We start from the raw sequence: 20,438 nt of genomic DNA on the forward strand, positions 1-20,438 counted from the left end.
GGGTGTGCACTCTCCTGGGTACTGGCCTACTCAGGTCAGACCTTGCAGGGCTCCTCTGCAGTCTTGAGCCTGCGTACCGCCAACAAATACAATGGCTCGCCGGCCCAGATCCTGAAGAACTGTTTAGCCCCTTGGCTTTGTTGTGGGGTTCTGCTGTGGGCTGGTCTAGGGTCTGTCTGTTCAGGATATGGCCTGCGTGAGGCTCTGCAATTGCCTACATTCACGTGGTGCTCCCCAAGCCCATTCAGACAGGTGAGGGTTTCCACTTCCGCTGGGGTGTCCTGTCGCTCCCATTCTCCACTTGGTGCATTTTCTCATGACAGAGCCAGTGATAGTGCCTGTTTGAAATCCTGTTGGGCTTTAGCCAGTCGGGACTTCTACATGTTTATGTCACTAATCCCACATACCAAATAGCCTCTTAGCGTCTCATTCGGGTTCAACCCAAAATCACAGGCATCTGCCAGTCATCGTCACCTCATCAAAAATCCCAATACGGGCTCCCCCTGTTCTGACTAAATAGCATGTCAGGATGAGAGGAGTTTTGGATCATAATATTCCTTCACAAACTCTGTCAACTCTTGGAAAGATTTAGTGTCTGGTGCCTCTGGGAAAGTTAAGCCCCTTTTCACAAAAAAATTCTGCAGGTCTATTCGCAGTCAAGATTACTTGTTGCTTTTCATCTGCCCCAATGTCGATTGCCCAAAAAAAAATCACATTCTTTCCACATCCTGGCCCCAGTCTTTCACAGCAGGTTCAAAGGAGCCAAGCTTCCCAAATGGTGGTATAATGCCAGAAATGCATCGTATGAATCATCAGAAATGCAAGATGACAGTTGCCAGTGAACGTTGTTCAGATATAGCCCGTTTTCTCCCATCGCCACTGAAATAACTGGACAGAGACCAGGTTCCATCAACAAGTCACCCTTTATTCACTCGTACACAGTACACGGGCTCTGGGCCAGCCAAACCAGACTCAGTTCTCAGGACGAGATTCCAATCTCCTTGCTCAGCCAAGGCTTTCCTCATTGGGGATGTTAACCTGGGCCAATCAAGAACTTTGTAGACAATGAGATCCACCTTGTCCCAATCACTACAGAGACCCAATCAAGGAGTTCTGGATGTCAGATATGAGCAGGAGTGTTATTGCATTGCCTAAAGTTAACGCCTCGAGTAAAACAGCCCAAAAAGTGGCAGCAAATACTCAAGCTTGTGTAGAATTGCTGATATGTAAATTGTGTAACAGAAAAATGTGGTCATTTGTAATTTCTGTCTTAATTTTTCAGTCCTTTTTGACTTTGGCATACTAAAAGCTTCAATTTATACAAACATAACTGAGGGTTTACATCTCCTGGGCACAAAATGGACTGTTAAATATGGGTGATTCCAGTTGTTGGACCGACACTGACTAATAAAGTGTGCATGTTTAAATAGGGAAAACAAGAAACAGGAATGTTGGGGGTTCTGCTCGCTCTAAGGGCTGGCTCTATGCCAGCTGGGTCAGTGCTCTGTGCTTTGCATGCGCATATAAAGGGTGACTTGGTGATGGGATACCAACCTCTGTGGAGTTATTTCAAAGATGCCAGGCGTCATGGTGGTGTGTTGAAGTAGGAAGCAATCAGAAGCTCATGGACAGTGTATCAGTGTTCTGCAAAGTGGTCACCCGATCTGCAGTTAGACTTGGCCACAGGAGTGTTCGTGATGTGATACAAACAGGTTGATCATCAATCCAATAATTGCCTTCAGGTTTTTGGAGGCAGGGTTTCGCCACAGTAAACTGGGAGCAGCTACTTGAAGTTGAATCTACTGCAGAACAGTGAGGTGTGTTCAGAAAAAGACCCTGGGCAGTGCGAGCTCAACATGTTCTCTTTCAGGTGAAATGTAACAGCAACAAGCCTGGAGAATGCTGGATGTCTCAGAATATTCAGGACTGGATGGAAAGGAAAAGAGAGATGTATAAAAGGTACAAAGAGAGAAAAACAATGGAGTTCCTCGAGGAGTAGAGAAAGTGCAGGGAGATATCAGGAAAGCAATTAGAAGAGCAAAGAAGATAGTCTTGCTGGTGGGTAAGATGAGGGAGCATCCCAAACATTCTACAAGTTTTTCAAGGGGAAGGGAATGATTAGGGAAAGAAGAGGGCCTATTTTGGACCACTGGGGCAAACTGTCTGTGCATTAAATAAGAACTTCATGTCTGTATTTATGGATGAACACCTGAACTGTCAGAAAAATCAAGGTTGTGAGCCTTGTGTGGGAGAATGGGACTAGTCTAGGTCGTAAAGTATTTTTGTTGGTACTGACTTAATGGGCCAAAGGATCTCATCAGTACTGTGATATTCTATGATTCTACAAAGGGTAGGATGAATAGCCAAGGTGTTTTTACCTCAGTAGAGCCCAAAACTAGAGGGCATGGGTTAAAGAGGAGAGGGGAAAGATTTAAAAGGGATCTAAGGGATAACTTTTTCATGCAGACGATGGTGTGTGGATGAATTGAACTGGCAGCAGAAGAAGTGGAGGCTGGTACAATTACAACATTTAAAAGACATCTGGATGGTTACATGAAAAGGAAGCTTTTAGAGGTCTATAGAACAAACGCTGGCAAATGGGATCAGGTTATTTTCGGATATGTGGTTGGCATTGTAGGGTCAGACAGCTCAAATACAGATGTTTCAGTCCAATCAGTCCATGCTGACCATCATCCCAAATTAAAGTAATCCCATCTGCCTGCACATGGCCCAAATCTGTCCAAGTATTTCTTATTCAAAAACTTCTAAACATTGTAATTGTCGCCGTATCCACAACTTCCTCTGGAAGTTCATTCCACACACAATCACTCTTCAAAAAAGTTGAGAGACTTCTGAATTACCTTCTTACTTTTTGTGACAGCCATCTACCTATCTGGCCTGATCCTGCTGTGTCATTACTTCTCTAAATCTACCAGCCACCTCACTCTGTCTCTTGTATGCCCTCAATGACATTAAGCCGAAAAAGTAGCTTACAATAGCACCTTATATAAAATAAACTATTGTTCTTTACCCAAAGAGATAATATAGAGCATCCAAAAGATAATAAGTAAAAGAACCATTAATTCATGAGTGAAAGGTTTATTATTACTCTACTTCATTGTAAAATACACATGAAAATCTTCCATTTGTCACCATAATCCAGCACCATTTTGATAGTTTGAGAGAGAGAAAACGAAAAGCGATAGCTTCAAGAGGAGTCCAGCTGTGTCCGAGTTCTGACCCAGCTCAGAACCACCACCGCCACCGCTGCCTCGCCAGACCCAACCAACATTGAAGCTGCCGATCCTCAGGTACCATCTTCACCATTAGGCCCCATTCACCTTCACCACCGCCAATGCCAGGCACGCTGATGGAGACTAAAGTGAGGTAGAAGAAAATATAAAATGTTTCAGATAAAAAAGGCAAGGAAGAGTCCTGATGATCACATACCCCCACAGCAGAATCTGATGTCTGTTATATCAATTGATATAACGTATTAGCCATGTCTGTTAACTCTTGCTTGAGAGATAAATAAAAGTATTCAAGAGCAATCAGATAGGCCATCTTAACTTTTCTCATAATACAAGGTAGCCAAGAATATTTTTGGGGCTGCCCTTAGTTCATTGGATTTCTATGCAAAGGTTCAGTCTTCGGTCCCTCAATAAAGGTCAAGTTTCATTGATGACAATGTATAATGCCTACCAATAGATTCACTTTGGGCTCCTCCATGGCTTCAGACTCAACTAACTCAACTAGGACAGAGATAGCAGGAACTGCAGATACTGGAGAATCTGAGATAACAAAGTGTGGGGCTGGATGAACACAGCAGGCAAAGCATCACCTGAGGAGCACAAAAGCTGATGTTTCGGGCCTGGGCACTTCATCAGATTCTGTGCTTTTGTGCTCCTAAGATGCTGCTTGGCCTGCTGTGTTCATCCAGCTCTACACTTTGTTATCTCGACTAGGACAATGTTTATTAATACTAATGGATTTTATAAGAAGAAGAATAGTCATCATTATCAAGAGTCATTACAAAGGCGTTCTTCCTTTCACATCCTACAACATGCTAATGGAGTAAGTATTCTATTTTCTTGATTTAAATCATATAATCCCCTCAGGTACACTTCCGTGAACAAAGCCTCAGTGCCTTTTAACGGCAGCAACACCTGATACAGTATTCATCAGAAAGGGAGGCTCCAGAGTTGAACAGGAGTTCAGAGTGTAGGTTCTCACTGAATGAGCACTGTCCCCTGGAACACCACATGTCACAGCTGAGCCACCTTGGGAATGGACCTCTTAGAATGAAATGTCTGTCCAGATCTACAGATCTTGAATACAAACACAGAAATGAGAGATGTTCAAGTACTGGACAAACATCAGAAGAAGGCAGAGGATATATCTACAAATTGTCCAAACAGTTTAATGGTCACCTGGTATTCAGATCAAAAATGGATAGTGGGGGACAGAGGGGCAAGGTCAGCTTCAATATGTGAAACATGGCCTTCCAGGTGCTGTCAGATCCTAATTACAGGCAAAGTTATAGAGTAGGAATCATCCTGTTTCTGTGATCCTGCTCACCGATGTGCGGCCCAGTCTGGAAGTCAGTCATCTCCCAGATCAGGAGAAATGACGTAGAGTGCACTGAGGCAAAAAGTGAGAAAAATAGACTCTACAAATGGGAAGCAGTTAAAAAAGATCCTGCCATGATTTCCCTCCATCATGGCGACATACTTCCCCTCAAATCACAAAGCTCTTGTGAATCAGACCTAACACCCTTAAACTATTCAGAAGACAGTCTAGATTCTAAATTTCTTATTTTAGAGGTAATTGTAAGTGCGGTGTTCCAGATGCAATTTGTTTGCTCAAACTACTCTGTTAAGCAAAACACAATTTATTCAGGAGTTGTTTTTCGAGCCCTTTTTGAACCACTGAGGACATGCAGCTAAGGTAAAGCAGTTTATTTTTAAAATTACTTACCGGTAGCGGGCAGCGGTGTTTTTTTTTCCTCTTTCAGAGAAGGAGCGGGAGCAGCAGAGGAAGTGACGAGGACCAGAGGGGCAGCCGGGAAGGAAAGCAGTGACCATATATCTCAGCAAGGCGGCTTAACCCGAGACTCTACAACTGTAGTGTCTCCCACCCGCCCTCCTCCTCTAACCTAGTTAATAAGGTAAGGTTCATTCTAAACTTTCTCTATTGAACATAAGTTTGTTATTATTACTTGAAGTGAGCTTTCTGCTTTAGTATTGAGTGGGTGTTCAGATAAGTGGGGTATGGATGCTAGGGCAGTTGCTTGCTCCTCCTGCAAAATGTGGCAGTTGGGAGATGTGGCACACGTCTCCGCTGGCTACATCTGCGGGAAGTGCACCCAGCTACAGCTCCTTGAAAACCGTGTTAGGGAAATGGAGCTGGAGCTGGATGAACTACGGATCATTCGGGAGGCAGAGGGGGTAATTGAGAGGAGTTATCGGGAGTTGGTCACTCCTAAGGCTCAGGACGAGGATAGATGGGTTACAGTTAGGGGGAGGAAAGGGGACAGACAGACAGTGCAGAGATCCCCTGTGGGCATTCCCCTCAGCAATAAGTATACCGTTTTGGATACTGCTGGGGGGGTTGACCTACCAGAGGAAAGCCATAGTAGTCAGTTCTCTGGCACTGAGCCTGACACTGTGGCAAAGAAGGGAAGGGGGCAGAATAGAAAAGTACTCGTGGTAGGGGACTCGATAGTTAGGGGAATCGACAGGAGATTTTGTGGGCAAGATCGGGATTCCCGGAAGGTATGTTGCCTCCCTGGTGCCAGGGTCCGGGACGTCTCCGATCGGGTGTATAAAGTTCTGAAAGGGGAGGGTGAACAGCCAGAAATCGTGTTACATATTGGCACAAATGATATAGCCAGAAATAGGTTTGAGGATATAAAAAGTGATTTCAGGGAGTTAGGATGGAAGCTGCAGAGCAGGACGAACAGAGTAGTGTTCTCTGGTTTACTACCGGTGCCACGAGATAGCGAGGTGAGGAACAGGGAGCGGGCGCAGCTGAACACGTGGCTACGCAGCTGGTGTAGGAGGGAGGGTTTCAGATATGTTGATAATTGGGATGCCTTCTGGGGAAGGTGGGACCTGTACAAGAAGGACGGGTTGCATCTGAACTGGAAGGGGACCAATGTCCTGGGTGGAAGGTTTGCTCGAGTAGTTCGAGAGGGTTTAAACTAGTATGGCAGGGGGGTGGGAACCTGAGCTGTATACCAGAGGTGAGCGTTGATGCAGGTGAGGCAGTAGCAAGAGGTAGACCAGCTAGTGGGAAGGATTTTCCTGGGAAGGAACCAAGGGATCGGTTAAAGTGTGTTTGCTTTAATGCAAGGAGTATCAGGAATAAAAGTGATGAACTTAGAGCATGGATCAGTACCTGGTGCTATGATGTTGTGGCCATAACAGAGACATGGGTTTCTCATGGGCTGGAATGGTTGCTGGATATTCCAGGGTTTAGAACATTTAAAAAGAATAGGGAGGGGGCAAAAAGAGGAGGGGGTGTAGCACTACTAATCAGAGAGGGTATCACAGCTACAGAAGCTTCCATTGTCGAGGAAGATCTGCCTACTGAGTCAGTATGGGTGGAAATTAGGAACAGCAAGGGAGTAGTCACCTCGTTAGGGGTTTACTACAGGCCCCCCAATAGCAGCAGGGAGATTGTAGAAAGCATAGGTCGACAGATTTTGGAAAAGTGTGGACGCAGTAGGGTTGTTGTAATGGGTGACTTTAACTTTCCTAATATTGATTGGAACCTCCTTCGAGCAGAAGATTTGAATGGAGCTGTTTTTGTAAGGTGTGTTCAGGAGGGTTTCCTAACGCAGTACGTTGACAGGCCGACGAGGGGAGAGGCCATTCTAGACTTGGTGCTCGGAAACGAGCCGGGGCAGGTATCAGATCTTGTGGTGGGTGAGCATTTTGGTGATAGTGACCATAACACTCTCTCATTCTACATAGCTATGGAGAAGGAGAGGATTAGGCAGAATGAGAGGATATTTAATTGGGGAAGAGGAAACTATGATGCGATTAGACACGAGTTAGGAAGCATGGACTGGGAGCAGTTGTTCCATGGTAAGGGAACTATAGACATGTGGAGATGGTTTAAGGAACAGTTGTTGGGAGTGATGAGTAAATATGTCCCTCTGAGACAGGCAAGACGGGGTAAGATAAAGGAACCTTGGATGACGAGAGCGGTGGAGCTTCTAGTGAAAAGGAAGAAGGTAGCTTACATAAGGTGGAGGAAGCTAGGGTCAAGTTCAGCTAGAGAGGATTACATGCAGGCAAGGAAGGAGCTCAAAAATGGTCTGAGGAGAGCCAGGAGGGGACACGAGAAAGGCTTGGCAGAAGGAATCCGGGAAAACACAAAGGCATTTTACACTTACGTGAGGAATAAGAGAATGGTCAAAGAAAGAGTAGGGCCGATCAGGGATAGCATAGGGAACTTGTGTGTGGAGCCTGAGGAGGTAGGGGAAGCCCTAAATGAGTTTTTTGCTTCTGTCTTTACGAAAGAAACGACCTGTGTAGTGAATGAAACCTTTGAAGAGCAGGTGTGCATGCTGGAATGGATAGAGATAGAGGAAGCTGATGTACTGAAAATTTTGTCAAACATTAAGATTGACAAGTCGCCAGGCCCGGATCAGATTTGTCCTCGGCTGCTTTGGGAAGCGAGAAATGCAATTGCTTCGCCACTTGCGAAGATCTTTGCATCCTCGCTCTCCACTGGAGTCGTACCTGAGGACTGGAGAGAGGCAAATGTAATTCCTCTCTTCAAGAAAGGAAATAGGGAAATCCCCGGCAATTATAGACCGGTAAGTCTCACGTCTGTCGTCTGCAAGGTGTTAGAAAGGATTCTGAGGGATAAGATTTATGACCATCTGGAAGAGCATGGCTTGATCAAATACAGTCAACACGGCTTTGTGAGGGGTAGGTCATGCCTTACAAACCTTATCGAGTTTTTTGAGGATGTGACTAGTAAGGTTGATGAGGGTCAAGCTGTGGATGTGGTGTATATGGACTTCAGTAAGGCATTTGATAAGGTTCCCCATGGAAGGCTCATTCAGAAGGTCAGGAGGAATGGGATACAGGGGAACTTAGCTGCTTGGATACAGAATTGGCTGGCCAACAGAAGACAGCGAGTGGTAGTAGAAGGAAAATATTCTGCCTGGAAGTCAGTGGTGAGTGGGGTTCCACAGGGCTCTGTCCTTGGGCCTCTACTGTTTGTAATTTTTATTAATGACTTGGACGAGGGAATTGAAGGATGGGTCAGCAAGTTTGCAGACGACACAAAGGTCGGAGGTGTCGTTGACAGTGTAGAGGGCTGTTGTAGGCTGCAGCGGGACATTGACAGGATGCAGAGATGGGCTGAGAGGTGGCAGATGGAGTTCAACCTGGATAAATGCGAGGTGATGCATTTTGGAAGGTCGAATTTGAAAGCTGAGTACAGGATTAAGGATAGGATTCTTGGCAGCGTGGAGGAACAGAGGGATCTTGGTGTGCAGATACATAGATCCCTTAAAATGGCCACCCAAGTGGACAGGGTTGTTAAGAAAGCATATGGTGTTTTGGCTTTCATTAACAGGGGGATTGAGTTTAAGAGTCGTGAGATCTTGTTGCAGCTCTATAAAACTTTGGTTAGACCGCACTTGGAATACTGCGTCCAGTTCTGGGCGCCCTATTATAGGAAAGATGTGGATGCTTTGGAGAGGGTTCAGAGGAGGTTTACCAGGATGCTGCCTGGACTGGAGGGCTTATCTTATGAAGAGAGGTTGACTGAGCTCGGTCTCTTTTCATTGGAGAAAAGGAGGAGGAGAGGGGACCTAATTGAGGTATACAAGATAATGAGAGGCATAGATAGAGTCGATAGCCAGAGACTATTTCCCAGGGCAGAAATGGCTAGCACGAGGGGTCATAGTTTTAAGCTGGTTGGTGGAAAGTATAGAGGGGATGTCAGAGGCAGGTTCTTTACGCAGAGAGTTGTGAGAGCATGGAATGCGTTGCCAGCAGCAGTTGTGGAAGCAAGGTCATTGGGGTCATTTAAGAGACTGCTGGACATGCATATGGTCACAGAAATTTGAGGGTGCATCCATGAGGATCAATGGTCGGCACAACATTGTGGGCTGAAGGGCCTGTTCTGTGCTGTACTGTTCTATGTTCTATGTTCTATGTGTTCAAATCCCCACCACAGCAGCTGTTAGTTCAAACGAAGAACCCAAGTCTTTCCTCAGAACTCAAGTGTCTCACCCTTTAACACGAGTGGGATTAATAAATGAATAAATAAATTCCCGAATGGGTTTCTCCCCCACTCACTGAAATAAAGTGTGAAATTGTAACAGTTACAGTTCGATCAAAACAATGCAACCAGAGAAATGACAAAAGAAATGGAGGATGTTTAGAAATTGTGGTTTAACGGAAATTAGAAACTAAGTTAACAAATATTTAGAATATTGGGAAGTTGCCTGAATTTTAACACCTCATGTCCCCACTTCATGCAGCAGCAGTTCTGTTGCAAAATCAGAAATCCGACAGACACTGCCATCCTGAAGCTCTCTGCTAAGTCTGCAGGGGCCAAACAAGCCTTTACATCATCCTCACAATGTTCACCTGGAAAAATTGACTTGTCCTTTAATTAGATAGATCCAATCCAATAAATATTGGTAACAACATCTGGAATGCTATCCCCAAATTTGGACTATCCCTATATTTGCCAGCAGCTTGGAGGCAAACATAAATAGATCAGAGCAAATTACTGCAGATGCAGGAATCTGTGCTGAAAACAAAACATTCTGGAGATCACAGCAGGTCAGGCAGCATCCATGGAGAGAGAACAAGCTAACGTTTCAAGTCTAGATGCTCTACATCAAGCATAAATAGATTGTTGGAATTGAGAGTGTGTTAAGTCAATGTGTCCACTTTCAATCAAGTTACACCAACATCACAGCAAATCAACCCCTGTTAATATCTTTGTAACGCTGTGTGGTGGAGACAAATTCAACTGAGGCACATCAGAGGCCATTGCAAAGTGTCTGCAGGTTTACACTGCAAAGGCATTAGATTGGCGCCAAGTTAAAATGTGCCAGGACCCAGTGCAGACATAATGGGCAATTCTGTGGCTGAATCTTATCATAATTTGGCTCTGTGTCAATTTTGTTGAGTCTCACAGAGGATACCTCACTGAGAGACCTGGTAAGATTTCTTACCAAATCATCCCAAGTGCGATTCATTACCTCCCCTTACCCTATGACAATGCTTTTGCCTGATCCTACTGCTCACCAGGAAGGACCTCCCAGAGCTAGGATATCTGCATCACTCGCTCAGGCTTGATCTTTAAATTCTGCGGTGCATTCGGCTGAGTGCTGTCAGTCTGGCGCTGTCAGATATGGCTTGTGCATTTGCCCAGGCCTGGCAGATGAAGGCAAATTGTGTATCACTTTGTAGACAGCAACTTTGTCTAACACACTCTGGGTATCCTAATGCAACATACTGACTGGCTTCACTCTACCCACTCTGATTGAGACCTCCTCAAAGAACTCTAAGTTTCTGAGACACCATTTCCCTTTCACGAAGTCCTGCTGATTCTACATCATCAGATGATGATTTTCCAAATGCTGTGCGGCTACTTCCTTCGTAACTGATTCCAACAGTTTTCCAACAATAGGGCTACAGTTACTTGTTTTTTACCCCTCTCCCCTTTTGAGTAGGGGTGACACATTGGGAGTTTTCCAATCCTCTGGTCCTTCTCCAAATTCCAAGGATCTTTGGTCCTGTTGAAACCACAAGCAGTACTGTGAGCAATTTTGGTCCTATTTAAGGAAAGATATCATTTCACTGGAGACAGTTCAGAAAAAGTTCACTAGGATTCTCCCAGTTATGGAGCGATTGTCATTTGAGTAATGACTAAACAGGTTGGGACTGTACTCACTGGAATGTAGAAGAGTGAGAGGTGACCTCCAGTAATCATATAGGATTCTTCAGTGCTTTGACAGGGCAAATCTTGAGAGGCTGTTTGCCCTCATGGAACAGTCTAGGGCCAGGGAGCATAGTCTGAGAATGTAGTGGTGCAAATTTAAGACTATCATACAGATGAATTTCTTCTCTCAGAAGGTTGTGATTTTTTTGAATTCCTTGCCACAGAGAGCTGTGAGGGCAGAGTTTGTGCATCTAGAGCTGAGACAAATGGATTCTTGATCAGTTGGAGAATCAAAAATTATGAGAAAATGTCAGAAATTGGATGTGAGGAAAGTCAGGCCAGCCATGGTCCAGTTGAACGGTGGAGTAGGCTCAAGGGGCAGTATGGCCTAATCCTGTTCCTATTTCTTATTTTCTCTCACTTGTCCTCACCCACCCAAGCCCTGATTCTGCAAACTATATGGCATCTCTGCTCTGCCCAGCACTCTGTCCCACCTGCACCAGCACTAGCTACTGTATCACCCAGTTTCATCTCACTCTATCCCTCCCTTTCTGTCACTCCAGGAGTGGACAACACACAATTTGGCAGAAAGAGCCAAGACCAGTGATGGGCTGCCTGACATTTTATGCATTCGCTGAGAGCTATCTTCCTTGCACAAGCTTCCTGGCTTTGTGTCTGCACGGAAATGCAATGCAAGACAGAAATTCTGAGAGCAATGTAATTCTGACTGAGGGGACAAAATGCAATGTGGCATGGCAGGGATGCTGTGAACATCCAGATAGTCTCACAGTGAGTGATTGCCAAGAGAGTTAGCAAACAGCCCTGAGATGCAGCCTGGTCCATTCTGTGAGCTTGGCACGTACTATATCCATGCAGCAATATTTCAATACCAGAGAAACATAAAACACTGATTTTAAGCTTAAAAGCATCCTGCAAGTGGATTGGGGTGGTGCCTTGAGAATCCTAAAAGGCTGGGGGATGCTTGATGCGAGCAACCATAGATACATATCAGAGAATCACAGAATTGTTACCATGCAGAAGGAAGCCATACAGTCCAATACATCTGCATCAGTTCTATTCTCTAGTGCCAGCCTCCTGCCCCTTCTCCATATCCCTGCACTCCATTTCTGTCCAAATATTTATCCAATGCCTCTCTTGAATGCTTTAATTCAACCTGCTTCGCTCACATTTCCAGGCAATGCATTCCAGACTCGCAATATTCACTGGGGAAATAAGTTTTTCTCACATCATTCTAATTTCTTTTCCACATTAATTTAAATCTATACCCTCTCATTCTCTTTCTCTTTCATGAGAGAGAATAGTTTCTCTCTATCTAAAACCAAAGAGAAGGCATAAAAGTTCACCAGAAACTGCAGCAAACCTGAGGACTGGGAGAAATTTAAAATTCAGCTCAGGTGGACAAATGGTTTAATTTGCAAAGGGAAAATAGAAGATGAAAGTAAGCTTGTGGAAAACAGAAATAAACTGGCTGCAAAAGCTTCTACAGATATGTGAAGAGAAAAAGACATGTGAAGACAGAAGTAGGTCCCTTGCAGGTTAAATCAGGTGAAATCATAATGGACAACAAAGAAATGGCAGACCAGTTAAGCAATACTTTGGATCTGTCTTTACTAAGGAGGACACAAATAATCTTCAGGAAATGCCAGTGGGCAGAGGGCCAAGCATGAAGGAGGGCCTGAAGGAAATCCTTATTCGACAGAAAATGATATTTGGGGAAGTTTTTGGGATTAAAACCTAATAAATCCCTAAGGTCTGATGCTTTGCATCCCAGAGCGCTTAAGGAAGTGGCCTGAGAAATAGTAGAAGTATTGGTGATCATTTTCCAGCATTCTGTAGACTCTGGAACAGTTCCAATGGACTAGAGGGTAGCAAATGGAATCCCACACGTTGAAAAAGGAGAGAAAATGGGGAATTACAGATCAGTTAGCCTGACATTGGTGGTGGGGAAAATGCCGGAGTCAATCATTAAGGATGGAATAACTGAGCATTTGGAAAGCAGTGACAGGATCAGTGCAAGTCAGTATGGATTCATTAAAAGGAAATCACGTTTGTCAAATCTTCCAGAATTTTTTGACGATGTGACCAGTAGAGTAGACAAGGGTGAATCAGTAGATGTTGTGTGTCTGAACATTCAAATGGCTTTTGACAAGGTTCCACACAAGAGATTAGTCGGCAAAATTAGCCAGCTTTTATGGTATTGGAGGCAATGTATTGCCATGAGTAAAGAACTGGTTGGGAGACAGGAAGCACGGAGTTTGGGTAAATGGGTCCTTTTCAGAGTGGTAGGCAGTGACAGATGGTGTGCCACAGGTTTCAGTGCTGGGACCCCATCTGTTCACAATGTACATTAACAATTTGGACAAAGGAAATGAAGGTGATATCTCCAAGTTTGCAGAAAACACTAAGCAAGGTGGCAGCGTGTGCTGTGAAGAGGATGCTAAGAGGCTTCAGGGTGACTTGGGCAGCTGGCTGAGTCAGCAAATACTTGGCAAGTGCAATATCATGTGATTGAATGTGAGGTTACCCACTTCAACCACAAAAACAGGAAGGAAGATAGTTATCTGAATGGTAGCAGTTTAGGAAAAGGGCAGGTGCAACAAGACCTGGGTGCCATGGCAGAAGAGTTACTGAAGGTTGGCATACAGATGTGGCAGACAGTAAGGAAAGTTATTGGCATGCTGGCCTTCATAGTGAGAGGATTTGAGTATCAGAGTAGGGATGTCTTGCTGCAGTTATACAAGGCCTTGGTGAGGCCACACCTTGAGTATTGTGTGTAGTTTTGGTCTCACAGCCTGAGGAAGGTTATTCTTGCTACACGGGGAGTCTGGTGAAGGTTCACCAGACTGATTCCTGGGATGGCAGGGCTGACATATGAGCAAGGATTGGGTTGACTTGACCTGCATTCGCTGGAACTTAGGATAATGAGGGGGATCTCAAAGAAACATACAAAGTCCTGATGGGACTGATGTGGAAAGACTATTCCCAATGTTGGGGAAGTCCAGGACAAGGGGTCACAGTGTAAGAGTAAAAGGGGTAATCCTTTCAGGACTGAGATGAGGAAGAATTTCTTCATTCAGAGAGTTGTGAGCCTGTGGAATTTTCTGCTACAGAAAGCTATTGGAGCCAGTTCATTCGATATATTCAAGCAGGAACAGGACGTGGCCTTTGTGGATAACGGGATAAAGGAGGATGGGGAGAGGGTGGGAATGGGATACTGAGATTGCATGATCAGCCACGATTATAGTGAAGGGCCAAATGGCCTACTCCTGCACCTATTTTCTACATTGCTATCTTTACTCTATGCAGGCCGATCATGATTTTGAAAACTTCTATCACATGTCCTCTCAGTCTTCTTCCCGTCAAGCAGAAGTCCTAACTTAATCAATCTTCATCATCAAAGTTCAGCTATGGCCCACACTTGACAAAGGCAGCCTGGATTGAGGATACAGAGGAAGTAAGCAACCCTGGGGTTCTATACTAGGGCCTTGGTCCAGTGCTAGAAATGACACAATGACTTCTCCAATCTATAAGTGTCAGGTTTACATCTTACCAAAGGGCCCCCTGTAGGATCATCGATTAATTTATTTCTGCAAGTGGGCACTTGTGGTTGGCCACATTATCACCTGGCCCTTAGACCATGAGACCATAATATACGAGAACAAAATTGGGCCATTTGGCCCGTCAGGGCTGCTGCACCATTCAGTCATGACTGGTATGCTTCTCAACCCTTCCTCCTGCCTTTTCCCCTTAACCCTTGTTCCCCTTATAATCACAAACATACCCGTCTTTGTCTTAACTACACTCAATGACTTGATCTCCACAACCTTCTGCGGAAATGAGTTCCACAGGTTCACCACCCTCTTCCTGAAGAAATTCCTCCTATCTCAGTACTAAAGGGTTGTCCCTTCACCCTGAGGCTGTGCCCTGGTGTCTTAGTCTCTCCTACCAGTTGAAATATTTGCTGTACATCCACTCTTATCAGTATTCTGTAAGTTTCAATGAGATCCCTCTCATCCTTCTCAACTCCATTGTGGACAGGCCCAAAGTCCTCAACTGCTTGTTGTATGACAAGCCCTTCATTCCTGGGACCATTCTTGTGAACTTCCTCTCGACCCCTACAAGGCCAGCACATCCATCCTTAGATACAGAACCCAAAACTATTCACAATATTTCAAATGTGGTCAGACAAGTGCCTTATTCAGCCTCTGCAGTGAATCCCTGCTCTTGTATTGTGGCCCTCTCAAAATAAATGCTAACATTGCATTTGTCTTTCTAACTATCAAATCAACCTGCATGTTTACCTTAAGAGAATTCTGAACCAGGACTCCGAAGATCCTTTGTGTTTCAGATTTCCAAAGCCCTTTTTCTTAACTGGGCTACATTTTGAGACTTCATACCAAAGTCTTTAAACCTCACACTTTCCCACATTAATTTCCATCTGCCCCTTCTGGCCCACTCTCCTACCCTGGTTTCATGACACACAGCTCGTGCTTGACAAAACTCATTGAATTCAGTAACAATCCGGAATTCAGAGTCTATGTCTGACCCTGAAACGATTGTTGGGGAAATATTTATATGCTTCACTCAAGTCTTTTACGGAGCGAACCTGCCATCATTACCTGGTCTGGCCTATATGCGATTCTAGAGCTACAGTGATTTTTAGAATCATACAGCATGGAAATAGACCCTTCAGTCCAACTAGTCCATGCCAACCATGTACCCAAACTAAACTAGTCCCACTTTCCTGCATTTGTCCCATATCCCTCAAACTTTTTCTATTCACGTACTTATCCAAATGTCTTTTAAATGTAATACCTCTACCCGCACCCACAGCGTCCCCTGCCACTTCATTCCACACACAAACCACCCTCTGTACAAAAAATATGACCCTCGTGTCCTTTTTAAAACTTTCCCCTCTTACCTTAAAAATATGCCCCTGAGTTTTGAACTCCCCATCCTCGGAAAAAGATCCTTCCTTCTTGCCTTATCTATTCCCCTCGTGATTTATGAACCCCTATAATGTCACCCCTTAACCTCCTGTGCTCCAGTAAATAAAATTCCCACCTATTCAGCCTGTTTCTCTGTCTCAAACCCTCCCTTCCCAGCATTATCCTGGTAAATCTATTCTGACCCTCTCCAATTTAATAATTTCCTTCCCACAGCAGGGCAACCAGAACGGGACACAGTATTCCAAAAGAAACCTCGCCGATCTCCCGTACAACCTCAACATGACGTACAACTCCGACACTTAAAGGTCTGAGCGATGAAGGCAAGCATGTTAGATACCTTCTTAGCAGCTTGTCAACCTGGGATGCAATTTTTAAAGAATTACATACCTGAAGCCCATAGTTTCAAGATTTCTTGCTGCAACACAGTTCAGCTAAAGATGGTACAGTATAGTTCACCATTCCCCCAATGTTGTGTTCAATGCCTCATGAATCCAAACCCATTTCTATCATACTTGTCTTTAAGTCATGCATTCATCTCACTCATCTTATAAATCCTGTGCCAATTTTCTCCTGGCTCAGCATGTCATATCCTATCTGTTTTTATATTAAAGGGAGTCACAAATGGGCTTAACCAGCCTTATAAGTAGGAATATACAGAATTCTTTCTATCTGAGCAATGTTACTTCATCTTTCAGGCATCCATCCAGAGGAGAATAGCTGCTTCCACACTGGAGATTGCAGTTTTCAATTTTCATTCATAGTATTTGACTCACCTCAGTCATCTGCAGATTTGTCCTCACTGAGGAAGGAGAAATTTACCTGAAAGCAACTGATTTAGCCTTGTTCCACAAAAACTGAACGTGAAGATGCCCAAAGATGAACCCTGGTAAGCAAACATCAGGAAAACAAACTCGTACTTTCCAGTGCCGTTGCGAGCACTCATTCCCACCATTTCTTGGATATGATTGACTCTCTCACCAGCCACTACCTCATCCTGGTGCTGTTGTTTCTATCAGCCAAATCACAGTATCCTGTTGCCTCTAACTTGGCCACGCATACCACTATTTATCAATAAGGTAACATGAATGCCTTATTCAGCCAGGAGTAAAGGGATATCAGCACAGCACTAGGATAGGCTGTAATTAGAGCACCAGAGTCCTGTCAAAGGGCTATAGTCAATAGCTTATTTAGGTCCTTTGCTGCTTCAATGGTTCCATGCTGCATTCCAGACAAGGAACAGGACAGAGGAATAAACTGCTTGTGGCTGGAAGAACAAACAACATAAACCTAAAGCTGGTCTGTACACGTATGGGAAAGCTTGGAGTAATTAGTCACTGGATTTAAGATCATGTTTAAACATTCTGCAAAATGCAACTGAAATGCCAAAAAGGGATTTTTTTTGTTTAAATATCAAATTATTCTAATAAGCCTGTTCAGGTTCCTGTATATGCATACCGATTCTACTTTTCACTTAAATTTCATCTTTCACTTTTATTTTGAGCTAAGTGGCTTTCCTTAACAGGCGTCTGAGGCCATCACTTTTCTCCTTTTAGAATTCCAACTGCAATTCAAATATTTTAGAAAACCAGTCCCTTTGATGCAGATGAAGAAGAGCATCAGAAAAGTGTGAAGTGTATAATTGTCTACAGAAATGACATTCCTGAACAACACCTCATTTTAGGTGCATGCCCTTAAACCATGTTTGATTAACCCTTGTACACACGGACCTCATAATTTCCCAGCAGAGTTTTTCGAGGTCTCAAAGAGCTCAGTACAGCCTGCCTTGCCGCCAACAGTGAGTAAATAAAACAAAACCAACATTTGCTTCACTACTGGAGCACTAATGCTGCGATTCTAATTTTACTTCTGAATATGACACTAAACTGCATTTTTGGAGACTACTCCAGATCAATATTGGAAACAAGTAGGATGTAGCTCAGATGCTAACATAAGAAAATACTTCAGATCTTGAAAGGTGTTTCCACACTGGTTATTTGGCTTGGTCCAACTCTAGTGCGGAGTGTGTTATCAGTTTGCTTGTCTAATGGGTAATAAATGCTGGCCCAGCCACCAGTGCCCACATCCCACAAACAAAAAGTTCTTCATTTTAAATCTGAGTCAATAAATTTTTGTTAAACAAAGCTATGCAGGAATATGAGCCAAAGGCAGGTGCTTGGGCTTGGCCACAGACCTCATAGAGGGTAGAAAAATGCTTGAGGGGCTGAATGGCCCATTCCTGCTCCTTTCAACTTCTGTTGCTAACTAAATTGAGGAGGTGACGTGAAATTATTACACAACATTATTTTGCCTGGATGGTGTCAAGCTTCTTGAGTGTCGATGATGCTGCACTCATCCAAGCAACTGGGAAGTATTCCAACACACTCCTGATTTATGCGTTGTTAATGGTGGATGTTTTTTAAGAGAGTCACCAGGTGAGTTATTCAGCCCCTGTCTGATTACAGACCCTGGTATGATCTTGGCCACAGTCTTTATATGATAGGCCCAGGTCATTTTGGCTCAAACGTAACCCCAGGATGGTGACAGTGGAAGATTTGGAAATGGTGATGCCATTGAATGTCAAGGGACAGTGATTGAATTCTCTCATTTTGGAGATGGTCATTGCCAGGCACAAACATTACTTGCAAATTTTCAGCAAAAGTCAGCGTGTGTTCAGGTCTGCGGCATGTTGCGATGGACTGTTTCGGCCCTGGGGCATTGCAACTGGTGCTGAGCAGAACTATGAGTGAACTTCTCCATTTCAAATATAATGGTAGAGGGAAGGTCATTGATGAAGCGGTTGCAGTTGGACAGGCCGAGGACACTATCCTGAGGAACTCCTGCAGAGATGTCCTGGGTTTGAGATGTTTGACCTCCAACAACCATAACCATTTTCCTGTGTTCCAGATGTGACTCTAACCAGAAAAGAGTTTTCCCCCGATTCCTGTTGATTCCAGTTGTGCTAAGCTTCCTTCATGCCACACTTGGTTAAGTGTTGTCTTGATGTCTAGATCTGAAAATATCTCTTCACTTCGGGAGTTCAGCATTTTGCATCAGGGTTATAATGAGCTCAGGAACTGAGTGTCTCTGTTGGAACCAAACTGAGCATCAATGAATCGTTTATTTCTGAGCAGGTGCTACTTGTTAGCATTGTCAATAACCCTTTCCTTCACTTTGCTCCTGATCAAGAGAAGGTTAATGAGGTGGTATGCAGAAATGTCCTTTTTTTTGTGGACGGGACAACTTTTAGCAATTTCTCACATTTCCGGATGGATGCTCGTGTTATCACTAAACTGGAATAGCTCAGCAAAGGGCTGCAGCCAGTTCTGGAGCACGTGTCTTCAGTAACATAGTTGGAATGTTATCAGGGCCAATGGCTTTGCTGCACTCAGTACCATCAGCTGTTTCTTGATTTCACTTTGAGGCAATGGAATCAGTTGAAGACCATCCCCTGGGATGCTGGGGTCCTCAGTAGGAGGCTGAGGTATATCATCCACTTCACGCTTCTGAGTGAAGGTAGATACAAATGCTGCAGTCTTGTAATTGGCACAGACGTGTGAGGCTCCCCCATCATTGACGATGTGGATAGTTGTGGAGCCTCATCCTCTTCTTAGTTATTTAATTGTTCTCCACATTCATGAAGTGGATGTCGATCAGCTCTGTTGGAATCACATAGCCCAGTCTATCACTCACTGCTTTTCCTCTTTGCCATACAAGTAGTCCTGTGTTGTAGCTTCACCAGGCAGACACCTTATTTTTAGGTAAGGCTGACTGAAATTTGGAAATAGATTTTCCACGATTGCGATCAGGAAATTTTTCAATGCACAAAGGAGATCAGCCAAGATCTCATTCCAATGTTGCTGCACAAAGAATGTGCGATAGATGGAATAAACCCCTGGTCAGAGAGGAGGTGAGTGCACCAGAATCATTAAACAAACACTTGGGGGTGCGCAGAGACATTCTGGGTGCATTATTATCTCTTTATTCATTTGTAGGATTCAGATGTCACTGGCTGGGTCGCTGTGAATATCACATCCCAGGTGGTTCTCAGCCGCCTTCATCACAGAATCATAGAATCCCTAGGATATGGAAACAGGCCCAACAAGTCCACACCGGCCCTCAGAGCATCCCCCCAGACCCCTCCCTCATAACCCAGCTAATCCACACATCCCCGAGCACTATGGGCAATTTAACACAGACAATCCACCGAGCCTGCACATCTTTGGACTGTGGGAGTAAACCAGAGCACCTGGAGGAAACCCACGCAGACACGGGGAGAATGTGGCAAACTCTACACAGACAGTCACTCGAGGGTGGAATTGAACCGGGTCCCTGGCACTTTGAGGCAGCACTGAAGATCTTGGGGTATAAGTTGGCAACTGTGATGTCAGGAAGTGAGTTCAGAATTATGACCCAGTAACATCGAGTGGCCCAGCCAGCAACACTCACACCCGGTGAACAAAAAGTTGCTCATTTTAAATCTGATCTTGATAAGTTTTTGTTAAACAAAGCTACGAAGGGATATGAGCCAAAGGCAGGTGCTTG

The 20,438-nt window shown here is 44.4% G+C and overlaps 1 long non-coding RNA gene across 1 annotated transcript in view; it reads right to left on the reverse strand.

The window, feature by feature from the left end:
* Positions 1-3,083: 3,083 nt before the first annotated feature.
* LOC132206093 (uncharacterized) overlaps positions 3,084-20,438 on the reverse strand; it is a 23,953-nt gene continuing 6,598 nt past the window's right edge. The window contains exon 2 of the long non-coding RNA XR_009442815.1: positions 3,084-3,377. This is a non-coding gene — a long non-coding RNA (uncharacterized LOC132206093). The remainder of the gene's footprint in view (positions 3,378-20,438) is intronic.

Source organism: Stegostoma tigrinum, chromosome 30 (assembly GCF_030684315.1).
Source record: "Stegostoma tigrinum isolate sSteTig4 chromosome 30, sSteTig4.hap1, whole genome shotgun sequence".
Lineage (NCBI taxonomy): Eukaryota > Metazoa > Chordata > Chondrichthyes > Orectolobiformes > Stegostomatidae > Stegostoma > Stegostoma tigrinum.